Raw genomic sequence first — 5,000 nt, 5'->3', positions numbered from 1 at the left:
GAAAACCGCGCGGAAATCGGCCGAGAAACAGCTGAAAACTTCACTTTTGAGATGTAAACAAGCAGTGGCGGCGGCCATTACCCACTCAAGAACCAGTTTTGTTTACATCTTCCTCAAAAGAGGGTGGAACCTCTAACCGAAGATTCCCTGAGATTCCCCGACCATCCTACTAACCGAAACCAACCTTGAAACCGCCGGAGAAACCCAAAAAAACGAGAAAACAGTGCCGGAAACCCATCGTCTTCCCGCCAACACAAGGCGCCGCCATCTTGGATTTTGCTCGGTTTCGAGCAAAAACAGCTGTAACTCGGCCAATTTTTGCCGTAGAGCAATAATTCGGGTGTCTTTAGATTCAGAAAAAAGAGAAGATAGTCGTAGAAAAAATCTCCGGTCTGTCGGAGTTCTGCATCATTAAAAACGGAGTCCTTGTAGCCCAGGGTTGAAAAGCTGCAGCCCATAGTTGCCAGCTTACTTCCCCGAATTTCGCTAAAATTGGTGGAGGTGTTCCTTTTTTGGCGAAAACGCTGCTAGCGCTCTTCCAACGCCACGGGAACCCTCAGACGCCCCATCGAGACATCTGGCTTCCACAACTCGCCCAAGGTGTCCTAGTTAGACTGACGTCATTCACAAATATGGCGGAAGTGCTCTTTTTTTGGCGGCAATGCTACTAGATGTTTTCTGAAGCCACTGTACCCTCAGACACCCCAGTGCGACAATTGTTGGCGCATTTCGGCAACGGTCCGTAATGTAACTGAAATTGTCAAGAAAACCTTGGAGGACGAAAATAAGAAGAAAGGAAGAAACAGCGAACGAACCGAAAACCACAAGAATGAACAGAAGCAAAGAAGAAAAGAAGAATGAAACTGGCCTCTACAAAGGGGACCAACAAAGGCCAGGTTATCCGGGGAAGATGACAGTGCTCGGACCCCTCCCCAAGAGTCAACGGTCCCCGGCCTTGAGCGGTAACACTCAAACGCAGAAAACCCAGAACGAACCTCCAAAGAAAACGAAGGTTAACAAAAAGAAAAAGGAAAAGGACTCACCAAGAGAAGAAATAGAACCAAAAACAACAAGACAGGAGGAATCAAACCAACCCGACATGAGGTTCACCTCCACAGTTTTTGACGAAGATCAAGAAAATGAAACTGGAAGATGTGAAACAACTGAGGAGAAGAAGAGGACAAACACAGAAGCATCAACAGAAAAGGAATTCTCCGACGATGAGGAATTCCAAAGGCCATCACACGGGAAAAGGAGTACCACGCAAGAAGACAAAGTGGACCAGACAGAGGAAGACGTAGCTTCGGTAAACTCGCAAACTACAAACAAATCAGAAAAGGCCTCAGTTCTTGCAAGACTAACAAAAGCCGACAAGGCCACCATGAAAGCATTGATTAAAATATCCAATCTTACAGGTGGAAATGAAGAGGTCGCATATCAAATTGAGGCGATCCTCACCGAGCAATCAAGACTGAAAACCCTCGTAATGGAACAAGCGCAGGAACTCGCATTCCAAAAAGGAAGAATTCAAGAGCTTCAAAAGAGGAACACCGAACTAGAACAAAGCGCAACAGGGAAAGAACACTCCCCAACTCCGGGCCAAAGTGAACCAACACCAACTCAACGAACTCAGAAGCCAACATATGCAGTCATAGTTAGCTCTAACTCTCTACAGAAGAAAGAAATGGCATAGCTAATTAAGAAAAAAGTTGACCCCCTTCACACAGGCATCGAGGACGCTACAATGCGCCCAGGAAGAGAGGGAATCATCATGACAACATCATCCAAAGAAGCATCAGACAAACTGATGCGGATCTTCGAAAAAGATAAAGACTTGAGACCATTAACAGTCAAGCTACCAAAGGAAAACAGACTACACATCAAGGTGGTTGGAGTGGATGAAGAAATCGAAACAGAAACCCTCCCAGAGAGGATCATCTCCCAGAACCACCTGAATTGTTGTCCAGAAGATATGACTGTAAAGAAGACCTGGAAAGGAAAGAACGGCAAGACCGTCATCTTTGGTCTAAACTGTAAAGGCGTAGAGGCAATAGGCTCAAGAAAAGTCCTGAACGTGGGCTGGACAAGATGTGCTGTGTTCGACCACATCTTCCTTCCACGTTGCACTAAATGCGCCTCATATGGACATACCGCATTTGACTGTGATGGAACACTGCGCTGTGCAAACTGTGGAAAGAGCGGTCATCATCAACAAGACTGCGAAGCAGACTCGCACTGTAGGATATGCTCAATGGAAGGCCTGGAGGACACAGACCACTCCATGATGGCATGGGAGTGTCCCACATACATGGACAAATTACAATCTGAAAAAAGAAGAATCCTCTCGCGCTTGACCTAAAGCGCAGTGAAGTAACCATGGCTAACATACTAAACACGTCAACACAAAACATCCAGAATCGCGGAACAATTGACATCATACAAATCAACCTAGCACGAGCATATAAAGCAACCGAATCTTTAAAACACTACCAAGACGAAAACAAACACGACATTTCGATTATCCAGGAACCTTACACGTTGAAAAATAAAATTATTGGGTTTCCAATCAAACACCGGGTCATTGCACATGTGAACAATCCTAAAGTTGCAACCATCATCCACAATGAAAAAATTTCAAGCTTCCCAATAATAGTAGAAGATACGATAATAGTGATAAGAATACAGATAGACACGGAAGAACTTGTATTAGTTAATTGTTACTGGCCACCACATGAAAGTACGCTTAGACATATTAACAGGCTAGAGAGCATATTGCAAACGGTCAAATTTAATAAAATAATTATATCAGGCGACTTCAATGCCAAAAACAAAATTTGGGGAAGCAAAACAAATGATGAAAGAGGAGAAAATATATTAGATTTAGTCATAAGATATAACCTAGCTATACTAAACGAAAAAAACTCTCCCCCTACATTTAAAACTTCTAGAGCTAAAGGCTGGATAGATTTAACGATAAGCAACTCAGCATTTGACTCAGGTACTATAACATGGGAAGTCCTTAAGGACTTGAATAACAGCGATCATAGGTACATAAAAGTACAAATAGGAAACATAAAAGAACCAGAAAAATATGGCATAACACTTAAAGGCAGGCAAAAAATATACGACGCAATGTTGGAAGATCCTTGGTTTGCAGAAAATACCGACCGGTTCAACAATATACAAGATATAGAACAAAACTTGGCAATTTTCTACAACAAACTAGAGAACTTGGAAAAAAAGTACACGAAGAGGTTAAAACAACCATCAAATAAAACAAATTCTTGGTGGACAGTAGACCTAGAAATAGAAAGGAACCGAGTTCGAGCATTGAGGAGGAGATATCAAAAGGCAAAGGGAGACATTCGAGAAAATTACAAAAAGGAATACTACAAAGAACACGATACTTACAATCATATGCTTAACAACGCTAAAGACAAGAGTTGGAACGAATTCATTTCAACCACATCCAAAAACCCATTCAATCTGCCCTATAAGTTGGCAAATGACAAAATCAAAAGAAAGGTTGCTTTAACTAGCATAGAAAAAGATAACGGTGAAAGCACACAAACATTACAAGAAACGATAGAATATATTTTGGAAAAACTATACCCGGTGAGAAATCAAGAGATAAACTTAGAACAAGAGGATATGGTAAATGTACAAAACAAAGACATTGGCCCCGAAGATGAGGACGAAAACGACAAAACAGAAAATGCCCAAACAAACAAAATAGGCAAGTATCAAGGACAGGCACCAATAATCGATCCACCATTTACGCTATCCGAGGTTGACTCAGTCATAAAAAACCTTCGTAGGGACGTAACCCCAGGTCCCGACAACCTTCAAACTCACTTCGTACAGGCACTATATAAGAAACACAAGATATTTTTCATCAATCTTTTTAACGCGTGTTTAAAATTCGGACACTTCCCACAAATTTGGAAAAGGTCAAAGGTCATTTTAATAAATAAAGCTAACTCAGAAGAAAAAGTTGGGGCATCAAAATACAGACCAATAGCCATAAATTCAATATTAGGGAAAGTTTTAGAAAAACTGACAAAGGATAGACTGTACTTTTTTATGTTCAAGAAAAACCTCTTACATCAAAGACAGTTTGGGTTCAAACATAACACCTCCACAACCACCGCTCTTCTGGAAATTAAAAAAAGAATAATTCAAAGTAAAATAGATAAGAATAATTGCATTGTGATATCACTCGATATCAAGAATGCGTTTAATGCAATCCGGGCAGACATTATCAGAAATTTATTGGAGGAATTTAAATGTCCACCAAACTTAGTCTCAATAATAACAACAGCATTAATAAATCGAGAAATTATATATGAACAAGATAATATTAAAATACACAGAACACTCGCAATGGGATCACCTCAAGGTTCGCCTTTGAGCCCTTTGCTCTGGAATTTGATGACGGCAAAATTACTAAATATCAAATTCCCAGAGGGCACATACGCTTTAGCATTTGCCGATGACATTTCAATCGTGGTCAAAGGCAAATCGAGGAACGAAATAGAGCAAAAGGCAAATAATATAACCAATAGTATAGACAAATGGGCAACTCAAATGAGAGTGGAATTCAATACTGAAAAATCACACTTCATTACAATAGGCAAACAATACGATAGTCATCCCCCACGGATAAAAATAGGTGGGAAAAGAGCCAAAAACGTAAAGGAAATTAAAATATTAGGGGTAATAATCGACGCAAAGCTTTCTTTCCTTCCTCATTTAGAATATATCAAAAACAAAGTAACACATCTAACACACCAGCTAAGTAAATTCACAGGAAAGAGAAAAGTTATTCAACAATCACAACTAAAGAAAATATACACTAGAGGCATAGAAAGAATGATAGTGTATGCCAGTCCAGTTTGGTATAGTCAAAAGACAATAATAAATAAAAAACTGAAATCAATCCAGCGAATTCCCCTCATTCTAATCACAAAAGCTTTCAGAACCGCATCAAATATTTCATT

Source organism: Dermacentor andersoni, chromosome 10, assembly GCF_023375885.2.
Source record: "Dermacentor andersoni chromosome 10, qqDerAnde1_hic_scaffold, whole genome shotgun sequence".
In the NCBI taxonomy this organism is placed as follows: Eukaryota; Metazoa; Arthropoda; class Arachnida; order Ixodida; family Ixodidae; genus Dermacentor; species Dermacentor andersoni.
The sequence above is the reverse complement of the archived record's forward strand: the minus strand, read 5'-3'. Positions refer to the sequence as shown.